General features: G+C 42.8%; 2 protein-coding genes across 17 annotated transcripts in view; one reads left to right on the top strand and one right to left on the bottom strand.

The window, feature by feature from the left end:
• Positions 1-12,989, top strand: part of LOC125082000 (proline-rich proteoglycan 2-like) — a 42,300-nt gene that overhangs the window by 16,842 nt on the left and 12,469 nt on the right. The gene's annotated exons all lie outside the window — the stretch shown is intronic.
• Positions 1-12,989, bottom strand: part of CLIP1 (CAP-Gly domain containing linker protein 1) — a 125,510-nt gene that overhangs the window by 106,699 nt on the left and 5,822 nt on the right. Inside the window, exon 1 of one of the 15 annotated variants that reach the window (XM_047697040.1) lies at positions 2,356-2,602. The exons of the other annotated variants lie outside the window; for them this stretch is intronic. The gene's annotated coding sequence lies outside the window, so the exon portion shown is untranslated. Of the gene's footprint in view, positions 1-2,355; positions 2,603-12,989 lie in introns of those variants that run through there. 15 annotated transcript variants of the gene reach the window in all.

The raw sequence follows: 12,989 nt of genomic DNA, 5'->3' as shown, positions 1-12,989 counted from the left end.
TACAACTAGGAAGAAGCCAGGTTCCCTGAATCCCTTCTTTCCCGTCCCCCATCAGAAAACCCACCCTGGACTTTTCCATACATAACTGAAAATAAATTTATACCTGTTTAAGTCACCAAAATCGGTGGGGTCTGTTAGAGCAGCTAGCTCTTCTTACCTAATACGGTGACAAAGATAAAAAACTTCACTTAAGGGCGCGGGGAGGGCTCAGTCGATAGAGCATGCAACTCTTGATCTCTGGGTAGTGAGTTCAAGCCCAACGATGGGGGTAGAGATTTTTTTTTTTTTAAAGATTTTATTTATTTATTTATTTGACAGAGAAAGATCACAAGTAGGCAGAGAGGCAGGCAAAGAGAGAGGGGGAAGCAGGCTCCCCACTGAGCAGAGAGCCCGACTGGGAACTCGATCCCAGGATCCTGAGATCATGACCTGAGTGGAAGGCAGAGGCTTAAACCAGTGAGCCACCCAGGCACCGCTAGATATTACTTTAAAAATAAATAAATAAATAAAATCTTTAAAAAAAGGAAAACTTCGCTTGGAGCTTTACAATCTCCTCTATTAAGTCAACTGAAGAAACAATTCTTCTTTTTTTTAAAGATTATTTATTTATTTGAGAGAGAGAGAGGGAACATAAGCAGGGGACTGAGAGAGGAGAAGCAGGATTCCCCCCCCCCAGCAGGGAGCCCAATGTGGGCCTTGATCCCAGGACCCTGGGATCATGACCTGAGCCCAAGGCAGATGCTTAACGACTGAGCCACCCAGATGCCCAACTGAAGAAATTCTTAAGACAAGCAGTTGAGATGAAAATATTTCATACGACAAAAAACATAATTATATGAATAATAAATAAACGTACTATATTTTCTTAAAAGTACTATATTTTCCTAGATGGTGCAATCAGTTGAATGTCCAACTCTTGGTTTCAGCTCAGGTCCTAATCTCACGGTGGTGATCTCAGGGTGGTGAGATCATGCCCCACGTAGGCTCCCGGCTCACCATGGAATCAGCTTGGGTTTCTCCCTCCCTCTACCCCCTACAAGCACACACATACTCACTCTCAAATAAATAAATCTTTTTTTTTAAAGGGCAAAAAGGCATTTTACTGTCAAGGGCAAAACAGGTATAAAAAACATACAAGTCTGATTACAGCACACTGAAACTTAGGTGAGCTAAGACAGATGAGTTGACAACTGTTCAGCCAGGTGATGGCGGTATTTTCTCTACTTCTGTGCACATCTGAAATTCTCCATAATGTAAAGTTTTTATTATAGGAATTATTTTAGTAAAATCTAAACCTCACCTTCTCCCTCATAACCTAAGAGAAGCTTAAGCAGTTTACAGAAACAAGAGATTCCTCCAAACAAGCAGTTCCCAAATAAACACAGTATAAATCATTCAAACAAAAAGAATAATATTCTTCATAACTCCTCTCTGATTTTTTTAAGGTTTTGTTTACTCATTTTTGTTTTGTTATTTTCATTTACTATTATTTAAAGTTATGGCTTTAGGGGGCGCCTGGGTGGCTCAGTGGGTTAAACCTCTGCCTTCAGCTCAGGTCATGATCTCAGGGTCCTGGGATGGAGTCCCGCATCGGGTCCTCTGCTGAGCGGGGAGCCTTCTTCCCCCTCTCTCTTTGCCTGCCTCTCTGCCTACTTGTGATCTCTCTCTGTGAGTCAAATTAAATCTCAAAAAAAAAAAAAAAAGTTATGGCTTTAGAAAAAAGTACCAAAAAAACTAACATTTCTAGACTAAAAAATGAACACCTGGATTCTGTCCCGGCTGGATGACCTTGAATTAGCCTTTAACTCCTTCCCAGACCTTGGTGTCCTCAGTTATAACTAGAGGTTACTAAGTCAGATCCATTTCCAACTCCATCCTTTCGTGGTTTGACTGTTTTCGATTTCAAATCCAAACTCCCTAAGCAAGACGGCAAGGGTCCAGAGTGGAAGAAAAGCCACTGTGGCTCTAACTTTGTCACAGTAAGAGCACTCTGCCATGTGTGGAGAGAGACCTGTCTGATAAGATCAGCTCCCAGGAAGCTCAGCATCTCCTGGCACCCTCTAGCACAGCATGGCAGCTTCCCAGGCAAATCACATCCCCAGAGCTCGCCTAGTGCCCTCATGGTCCACTGTGTCCTATGAGCAAAACAAAAATCCTCCTTTATTTACTCACTCTGGAAATTCTGTTGGGAGGCAAAGGAGAGTTCAAGAATCTGAGACTGCAATGAAGTTCATCTGCCAGGAGAGGGCGTTTGGCACTGAGCCCCGGGAAGACGGCCACATGCTGTCGTAGAGGGACAGCTGGAGACCCAGGTCTCAACTGTGCCCTGCGCCCCAGACAGGTTAGAAGACTTACCTACAGACAGCCACACTCTGAGACTTCTGAGTTCCCTTCTAATTCTAAAAGGATCAGAGTTCATGAACTTAATAACAGAAGGGAAGGTAAAGAAGTTCCGAGGGTAATAGAAAGTCTAGTTGGAGTGAGGTGTTTCTGAAGCTCATTTTCAAGTCCAGCTTTAGAGAAAAATTCAAAGGCTGTGCTCTAGTATCATATTCCGGAGTCCGGGAGGTTCATTCACAGCTTAATCCTGTCCACTGGAGTCATGGTTATGTAAGTGTCAGTTGTATGCTGTGTCACTTGCTGTCCCCCACCCCCAACAGGGGAGATTCAGTGTAACCCGAGCTGGTCTGCTTCAGCCACTGAAAACACTTACACAACACTCTGGTAGCTTTCCAAACTGACTCATGTTTCCACTAAAGAAAGGCAAGTCATTCGATTTTATTCTCTCTTTCAGTTTCATTCACATTCGTATCTATGTACAGAAAGGCCTGGAGAAGACAAAACTGAAGAGCATTTATGTATTTTCTTTCACTTTTAAGTAAAACAAAGAAGGTCAAGTATTCCAACTTCACCCAAGACCACCAAAAGCCAAACGATAAGCTGACAGGCCTGCCTGGGGCCAATTTAACACATCTTTCCTGGCTGGGCTGAGCTTACACTCTTGGGATGGGAAGAGCGGTCACCTCCCGAGGATGGGATGTTCATACAGCAAAGCCCTTACTGCTCCGCACTGCACGTTCCATCCCGGACATTCTCTGAAAGAACACAGGCAGAGCATCCCCTCCTCACCGGGTCCTTCCTGGCGACTGTCCCTGCCTAGCTCATCCTTCTGGGCCCTCCACTAGCCACTGTGCAGTCTTCTATTAATGAACAAGGAATCACACTCCTGTCTTGTTTGCACAGCACGCGATGACTAAGTTCCTCATGGTCGGGGGTGAGATCTGTCTTTGCATCCAAAGGACCTAAGAAAGTATTTGGTACACAGTAAGAGTTCAAAAAAGTTCTAAACTGACTCAACATCAAAACAAGAACCCATAAAATGATGCAATACTGCGATTTTCAAACTAAAGCACCAAGTAACTCTATCTTACTATCTCCAAGCCGTTGACAAAGATGACAGCAATACAGTTTCCCACCTGGGGGGTTCTTTTTAAAAGTAGGTCAATGATGCTATGGGTAAACTATTCAATTACTACCTCTAGTGAATGGTACGTAAGAGCTGTAAGTCTCAAGTTAGATCATTATCTCTGTTGACACCAGCATACTTTCTAGAACAGCACTGTCTGATGAAAATATGTTGTGAGACAAATCCAAAATTTTGGAATTACCTAGTAATTATGTTCAGAAAACTAAAAACAGTGAATAACATTTTATGTAACCGAATATATCCAAACTATTACTTCAAAATGTAATCAATATTAGTTATTAACAGACTGGAGCACTTGGGTGGCTCAGTTAGTTGGGCATCTGCCTTGGGCTGGGATCATGATCCCAGGGTCCTGGGATCAAGTTCCACATCAGACTCCCTGTTCAGTGGGGAGCCTGCTTCTCCCTTTTCCCTCTGCCCTTCCCCCCTCTGCTTGTGCTCTTGCTCTCTCTCTCTCTCTCTCTGAAATAAATAAATAAATAAAATCTTTTAAAAAAAATTTAATAGGCTGTATCACGTTCTTTTTTTCTACTAGGTCTTTGAAACCATTGGGTATTTTATATTTACAGCACATTTCAGCTAGGACTTACCACATTTCAAGTGCTCAACATATGTGGCTACTGTACTGGACAGTATAGGTCTAGAACACATGCTTAAAGTAGAATGTAAATGCAGTGGCCTTCCTCCTGGCATCAGTAATAAGTTACCAGTTGCCTTAAATCCCCCTGGGTGTACAACATTCATCTTTCCAACTTCATTAAAACACACATGTGAGGAAAAGGAAAAATCCTGTAAAATCCTGAATATAAAACTGAATAATTTGGGGCGCCTGGGTGGCTCAGTGGGTTAAGCCACTGCCTTCGGCTCAGGTCATGATCTCAGGGTCCTGGGATCGGGCCCCGCGTCGGGCTCTCTGCTCAGCAGGGAGCCTGCTTCCTCCTCTCTCTCTGCCTGCCTCTCTGCCTGCTTGTGATCTCTCTCTGTCAAATAAATAAATAAAATCTTTAAAAAAAAACTGAATAATTTAATTATTAAGATAAAAAAGGGGGTAAAGCATTTATAGTAAGAGGATCTTTAAAATATCTATTCAATTGGGGCACCTAGGTGGCTCAGTCGGTTAAGCAACTGCCTTTGGCTCAGGTCTTAATCTCCAGGTCCTGGGATGGAGTGCCCCCCCAACCCCGCTCAGCAGAGAGCCTGCTTCTTCTCCCTCTCCTTGCCACTCTCCCTGCTTGTGTTCCCTCTCTCTAATAAATACATAAATAAAATCTTTTTAAAAATTTTTAAAAATATCTATTTGAGGGATGCCTGGGTAGCTCAGTTGGGCATACAAATCTTGATTTTGGCTTAGTCATGATCTGAGGGTCTTGGGGCTCCACTCAGCATGGAGCCTGCTTAAGATTCTCTCTCCCCCTCTTCCTCTGCCCATCTCCCAGCTTGAGTGTGTGTGTGCATGCATACTCACTCTCTCTAAAAAACAAAAATTAAAATAAAAAAGTATCTGTTTGACAGGGGATATATAATGTATAAAGATGACCTGCTTATAGCACAAAGCGCTGGCCAGTAAAGCTCAAAGCAAAGCACAGAGATTGAGTTACGGATGAAAATTTAATAAGTGTGTCTCAAGAATCACGAGAGGAACCGGAGAGTTAGTGACAGGCAGATGTAAGGCCAATATAGCAGGGGCCGCATCTCAAGTACAAAGAGGGGAATGAGACATTATTCTAGTGCAGCAGCATCATGCTTAGCTTTTGCTGCCTTTCTGATTGTAAGAAACCAAGGCAGAGTTGAGGATTGGAGAGATCAGAACATGTGAAAAGACAAGCTTGGGGACTGGAGGGAAAAACTGCAGGACATTAGAGACGCTAAGGGTTAACTGCAGGCAGTTATTCATTTCTTACTAATCCAATATTTTTGTCCCCCAAACTTTAGTAAATTGTCTTTGACTTTGAAGTCTAGTGGCTATAATTTAAAATTTAAGACCCAGGGAAGAAAAGGCACTGTCCCACATTTTAACTTTTGAGGAACTTGTCTTCTCATTGAAGACACAGAATACTGGTTGGACATGGAGAGCATCTCCTCCAGAGTGGAGTATCTGTCAAGCACATGAGGGTCAGTTGGTATGAACTGATGATGAGTGACATGAAGCTGCCTAAGGCCAGCTGACATCCCAGAAGCTAGCCCCTTGAGCGGAGGGAAAACGTAGGAGAGGTCACCAAACACAGCTCTGGGCACAGGCCCCAGAACCATTGCTTCGAATTAGGGCCATAACAAGTGAGGTAAACCAGAGAGAAGAGCAAGGAAGAGTCCGGGGCCATTTGGTTTCAGCAGCAACTAAGTGATTGGCTTACAGGGTAACAGGATAAAGTCTTAAACCTGAGAGGTAAGTCTAGGAAGGCTGGTGCCTGTGACTACAAGGAAATTCCAAACTGCCCCTCCTCTGTTTCTTTATCCCACCATCTCCAGCAGAGGATTAAAAGACTCAGGAATACTGAAAAGATCAGCCAGGGGAAAAGGCCATGCAGCCCTGTCAGAAACAAACATACATGAGAAGAGAACAATTCTCCAGAGTGGAAAGAAGAGAAAGAGAATCCATCTTCCTGAGGGCTGACTCTGTCTTTCCAAGGTATAAACCTAAAAGGGTGGACAATGTCTCAAATTTGTTCAGGAGGCCAGAGCATCTGAAAATAGTGGTGTTCTTAACAGAGTATCATGAAATACTGAGATACAGTATAACAAATGTTTAATATAGTGACGCCTGGGTGGCTCAGTCAGTTAAGTATCTGCCTACAGCACAGGTCATGATCCCAGGGTCCTGGGATTGAGCCCCACGTCAGGCTCCTTGCTCAACTGGAAGTCTGCTTCTCTCCCTCTTCCACTCCCCCTCCTCCTGCTTGTGCTCTGTCTGTCCCTCTCTCTCTCTCTCAAATAAAATCTTTTAAAAAAATGTTTAATATATAGTAGCATAAGCCTAAGACTGAGAACAAGCAAAATACACAATACATGACGTAACTTTTAAAACAAACCAGAGTCAAACAGCTTTAAAGTTAACACAAAAATTAAAAACAGGGGCACCTGGGGGGCTCAGTGGGTAGGAGCCTCTGCCTTCGGCTCGGGTCGTGGTCTCAGGGTCCTGGGATCGAGCCCCTCATCGAGCTCTCTGCTCAGCGGGGAGCCTGCTTCCCCGCTCCTGCCTGCTCTCTGCCTACTTGTGATCTCTGTCAAATAAACAAATAAAATCTTTAAAAAAAAAATTAAAAACAAAGTGCACACTTCTAGCAAGAATAGAGTACAAAAGATAAAAGATAAGTAAATAGTGTAGTCACTGTTTGCTTAAAAGGATCAATGTGAGGGGCACCTGGGTGGCTCAGTCACTTAAGTGTCTACCTTCAGCTCGGGTCAGGATCCCAGGGTCCTAGGATCAAGCCCCTTAAAAGGCCCTGCTCAGTTAAAGTCTGCATCTCCCTCTGCCCTTCTTCCTGCTTATGCTTGCTTGCTCTCTAATAAATAAATTAAAAATCTTAAAAAAAAAAAAAAAAAAAAAGAATCGATGTGAAAAGTACATTTAGACACTAAAGGACACAAGCCAGGAAGGAGCAGGAGATTAACTGACTCCTTAATTCAAATGGTGCCACATTTGAATTGTTGTACTTCCAAATTCTAAGGTAGGGGCCTTACAAAGCAATTCATAAAATCAGTCTACCAACCTTACGTGCTGGTTTGAGAGTATCATATAATAAGTTATTGAAGGTAAACAGAAAATTTTACATCTATCAAAGTCAGAAGTAGAATTTTAAGTGAAGACTCAGTACAGGATGTATGTTGAATGAAGTCAGAATAGGGTATCAACAGACAGACATGACCAACTAAAAAATTATTCTGTGCTTGAAAATCATGTTTTTAAGACTCAGTGTATGACATAGTACAGAATACAAATTGTACCCAGAATTTCAAAGCCTGTAACAGTTTTTAAAAGGAGAAGGAGGGAGACCGAAATCCAACCAAGCCAGAGAGATCTGGAGCATTAGGCAATCTTTCTAGAAGATGAAACTCTATGTCATGATGCAACCACCTGCAATTATGAATGTCTTTGTACAGCTAAGTTTGAGTGGAGATTTTATGTTCCTGTTACTTAAACAGAAAATATGCAGCCTCCCAAGTTCCTCCATCTGCAAAAAAAAAATTTGTAAAAAGGGAACATAGAAAGCTGAATAATTTGAGCTATTTTGCTCATTTACACAAATTTCTGCAAAATTCCTGTGACTCTATAACTCTAATACCACCAGCTTGGAGAAAGATCTTAAAAAGGAAATTACTAGGCCTGGTTAGTGTCTCCCAGAAGAACTTACTTAATAGGTCGACAGCAGTCAATTATACTAACATGTCAAAAGGCACAAATGTGCTTAATATAGCATCATAAAATTTCAGACTCAGAAGAGACCTTAGCAATCTAGTTCAACTTCCTCATTTTACTACTGAGGAAATGGACTCTAAAAAGTGAAATCACTTGTTAAGGTCCAAGTTACTTAAGAGTCTAAGACATAAAACCTCAATCTCCAGAGTAAAAACTCCTGACCCTAAAGAGTGCTGATGAACAGAAGTTTCTAAGCTGTTGTATACAGCAGGGAGAGGAGTCAATCCCCAGGCAGGTTAAAATTGGTGTCCCTTTCCAGTCTTCACAAAAGAATGAAAGCATACTGTCTCTTCCCCTTCAATAGTTAGACCCTGCCCATATTAAAAGCAAACACACACCAGCTGTTTGTTCTGAACAAGAAAAAGGCACAAAGATAACTCACAAAACAATTACTTGTTTTTTTTTCCCTCTTTATAAAATCCCTCTTGTTTTTACTCTGCAAATAAGCAAATTTAATATGTCCTATATAGATTTTCAGATCCAAAGGGGGGCAGAAATCACATTTGTCTTCACAGTACTGAAGGACACCTGACTATTTCAAGAGAAGGTACCACTCTACTCGTTTTCCGTACAAGTCCCTGAGATGCTTTTCTGTATAAGCACCCTAGATACTATCAACAGAGACTAGGAAATAGTTTCATTTGGAACTTAATACCCAGCTTCGTTGTTGGTTATTTTTTCCCTGCTTAGGTAATCTTCCATACAGACACACAGCAGGTCCCATCAGACACACAGCAGGTCCTATCAGACCACCTTTGGGGTGCCTGGCTGGCTCAGTCCATAGGGGCACGTGACTCTTGATCTCCAGATTGTGGGTTCAAGTCACACGCTGGGTGTAGACATTAGTTAAAACCATAAAGAGAAAAGAAAAGAAAAGAAAAACTTCACCTTTAATTAAACTCTGGGAAATAAAACTGACAAACATACAAAGGGCCTGAAATTTGGCAAGGCACGAGTTCTGACATGAGGAGCAGGAGATGCCTCTCCCTGAATGTTTAACTCCTCATAAATTACAACTTCTTCAGTGACAACTGTTCATTAAAAACGTGCCCTTTAATAATGGTAAGGCACTCCTACTCAAACTAACTCAAAAACATGGCCAGGAAGACAGGTTTTAATTTCCTATACGGGTAGAAGTGGGTTTTTCCCCATTCTTACTTAAATGAAAGAAGAAAACTGAGCTGACACCTAACTTCCTTACCAACAGGCAGCCAGGAAGACACCAGGGACTACATGAAAGGGAAAGAAGTATTCTAACATTTACTGAGTTTTCCACACATTAATTCATTTAATCTGCACTGCAACTACATGAAGTAGCTATAATCCCCAATTTACAGATGAGAACACTGAGCTCCAAAAGGTTAAGTGGTTGGCAGGAGGTCTTCATAAAGTAACAGAGCCAGGATCTGCTGCGAGGCAAAGGACTGACTTCCATACAAGCCCTGCGTTCTGCAAGGGCAGAGGTGTGCCTGTTTTACTCAACTCCGTATCTCCAACATCTAGGTTAGTTCCCTACAATAGGTACTCAATAAATGCCTGACAGATACATGAGATAAAAGATAATTGGTGAACTCAGCAACAACAAAAACTCAACTTAAAACTGGCTAAAGGACTAGAATACACAATTCCTTCAAAGATACACAAATGGCCAACAGGCACATTGAAAAGATGTTCAACGTCACAAATCTTTAGAGAAATGCAAATCAGAATCACAGGGAGATACCACCTCACACCCATTATGATGACTACTACCAAAAATTGGGAAATTAAAGGGTTGGCGAGGACGTGGAGAAGCTGGAGCCCTTCTCACTGCTGCTGGGAACGCACGATGGTGCAGGTGCTGTGGAAACAGAATGGCGGTGTCTCAAAAAGGTAAAAAGAATTTATATGACCCAACAATTCCACTGCTGGGCACAGATCCTAAAGAACCGAAAGCGAGGTCTCAGAGCAGTATTTGTATGCCCACGTTCACAGCATTACTCATAGTATCTAAAACACACAAGCACCCTGAGAACCCATGCACAGATGAGAGGACAGGCAGAAGAACATGGTCTACACATATCATGAAATAGGATTCGGCCTTCAAATGGAAACAAACTCTGACCCCTGCTACAACGTGGATGAACCCCGAGGGCAGCATGCAGAGTGAAGTCAGTCACTCACAAAAAGACAAGTACTGTGTGATTCCACTTATATGCGGTCATCAAAGTCACAGAGACAGAGGGCAGAATGGTGGTTGCCAGGGGCAGGGAGAGGGGGAATGGACATCTAGTGTTTAATGGATACAGAGTTTCACTTTTGCAAGATGAAGAAAGTTCTGGAAACAGATGGTGGCGGTAGCTGCACGACAGGAAGGTAACGTCACTGAACCGTAAACTTTAAAATGGTTACAATGGTAAATTTTACATGTATTTTACCACAATAAAAATAACTGGCAAAGAAGACAGTCGGTATTCTTTTGTATACTTTTATGCTAAACACTAACATACTAGTGTTCTGCACACTGTTTTTACACTTAATATTTGGGAGGTCGAAATAAAAGATAATTGGTATAGTCTCCAAAGAGGCTAGACAAATGCCCAATGAGCACATGAAAAGGAGTTCAACATCACTAGTCATGAGGCAAATGCAAATCAAAATGACAGTGAGATGTCATACGGCACTTCACCCTCACTAGGATGACTGCAATAAAATAAAATAAACCAGAATGAGTTGGCAAAGATGTGGGAAAAATGGAACCTCACTCGCTGCTGATGGCACAATCACTTTAGAAAACAGCTGTGTGGTTCCTCAAAAGGTAGAGCACCCACATGAACCAGCAATTCCACTCCTAGCTATACATCCAAGATGAATGATAACATAAGTCCACTCACAAATGCAAATGCTCAAAATAGCGTTATTCCTAATAGGCAAAAGTGAAACAACCCAAACGTCCATCGGCTGATGGACAAGAAGGTGGTATATCGGGGCGCCTGGGTGGCTCAGTGGGTTAAGCCGCTGCCTTCGGCTCAGGTCATGATCTCGGGGTCCTGGGATCGAGTCCCACATCGGGCTCTCTGCTCAGCGGGGAGCCTGCTTCCCTCTCTCTCTCTCTGCCTGCCTCCCTGTCTACTTGTGATCTCTCTCTGTCAAATAAATAAATAAAATCTTAAAAAAAAAAAAAAAGAAGGTGGTATATCCAAGCAATGGAAAATGAGTTAGCCTAAAAAGGATGGAGAACTGACACATGCTCCAACATAGATAAACTCTGAAAACGTTTTGCTAAGTGAAGTCAGTCAATCATACTGTATGATTCCATTTATGTGAAATGTCTAGAACGGGCAAGTCTGTAGAGACAGACTGCAGGGCTGGGAATACAGGGTTTCTTCCTGGTATGAAGAAAAGATACTAAAACTGATAGTGGTGACAGTGGCCCAGCTTTGCGGGAACAAGACCGTTTATCCAGCAGTTTTTTCTGTTTACCACCTACGAGCCGCTATTTTTGACCAAACAACAGAAAAAGGACTTGCAGAAAACTCAGTGATTACTGCTGGAGACAAGTAGGATGAACTCATCAGGGCAGGGAAGCCGCTCCTTGATGTAAAGCACACTTCAGTTTTACTTCCTGTTACTTGCCCTCAAATATAGAGCGGCAGACTATCTGCTACTGCCTCAACGCGCTACTTTTATGCCTCATTATCTTTGCTCAGTCTGGTCTCAGATGTCTTACCTAAACCATCCCTGCCTCAAAACCCCAGATTTCCATCAATAGCAAACACAAGTGCTGATTCCTACGTGGGAATCCTTCCTGGACTCCCTCCCAGACAGACACACAGCCAACTCTAAGAAGTGATGACCATCCAGGTCCCACCTTAGGCTCCCCCCCCCATACTCACTGCCCCTGTCTCACTCGTGAGACACAGAGCTCCCTGTACCTAGGAGAGTCTTGCGAACACAACAGATGTTTGATAAACTGGCATTTCTGGAGGTTTCTCCCCAAAGACACAGGACACTTTCTATTGGTCATATTCACCTGAAAAGCTTTTCTAGAAACCTTCCACGCACAAAACAATCACAGGGAACCAGTGATACAGAACTCGCCTTTCCTTTGTCTTCATGTTCCCTGGCCAACTTGGCATCTGAAAGCCTGGACTCCCTCCGCCATACGGCTACCACCTAACAACTGGTTCAACAAAGCCGAATTCCTTCCATTAGTACAGCAACCACACAGCGTGGACAGGACAGGTGTCACCCCACTTTACAGAGCAACAACCAGAGAGGGGTTAAGCAGTTTGCTCAAGCTGAGGCTGAAGCAAATCCAGGACCTCAAACTTCTTAACTGTAGTTCTGATTTCTCATGCTGGTTTGCTAAGAGTATTACCAGTGAAAATTTTACACTTTTAATTAATTAAAAATAGTAATATAAATTCAGGTGGAAGGACATACTCTAAAACTCTGAAATGATTTTCTCTGGGCAGTGGGATTATGGGTAACTTGCTTTTTTCTGTGTTTTGTATGTGTTTGTTTTACTTTTTTTTTTTTAAAGATTTTATTTATTTATTTGTCAGAGAGAGAGAGAGAGAGAGAGGGAGAGCGAGACAGCACAGGCAGGCATAATGGCAGGCAGAGGCAGAGGGAGAAGCAGGCTCCCCACCAAGCAAAGAGCCCGATGTGGGACTCGATCCCAGGACTCTGGGATCATGACCCGAGCCGAAGGCAGCCGCCCAACCAACTGAGCCACCCAGGAGTCTCTGTATGTGTTTGTTTTATACATTATGCGTTGAACCCACATATTATAAGACAACTAATATATATTATTAAAACATAAGGACTGGGGCGCCTGGTGGCTCAGTCGGTTAAGTATCTGCCTTCAGCTCAGGTTGTGATCCCGGGGTCCTAGGATCAAGGCCCACATTGGGCTCCCTGCTGAGCGGGAGGCCTGCTTCTCCCTCTCCCACACCCCTGCTTGTGTTCCCTCTCTCTCTGTGTCTCTCTGTTAAATAAATAAATAAAATCTTTTTGTAAAAATAAAATAAAATCTAGATTTGAGGGGCGCCTGGGTAGCTCAGTCACTTAAGTGTCTGCCTTTGGCTCAGGTCATGGTCCCAG

This window comes from Lutra lutra, chromosome 12, assembly GCF_902655055.1.
Source record: "Lutra lutra chromosome 12, mLutLut1.2, whole genome shotgun sequence".
Taxonomy (NCBI): domain Eukaryota; kingdom Metazoa; phylum Chordata; class Mammalia; order Carnivora; family Mustelidae; genus Lutra; species Lutra lutra.
The sequence above is the reverse complement of the archived record's forward strand: the minus strand, read 5'-3'. Positions and strand labels throughout refer to the sequence as shown.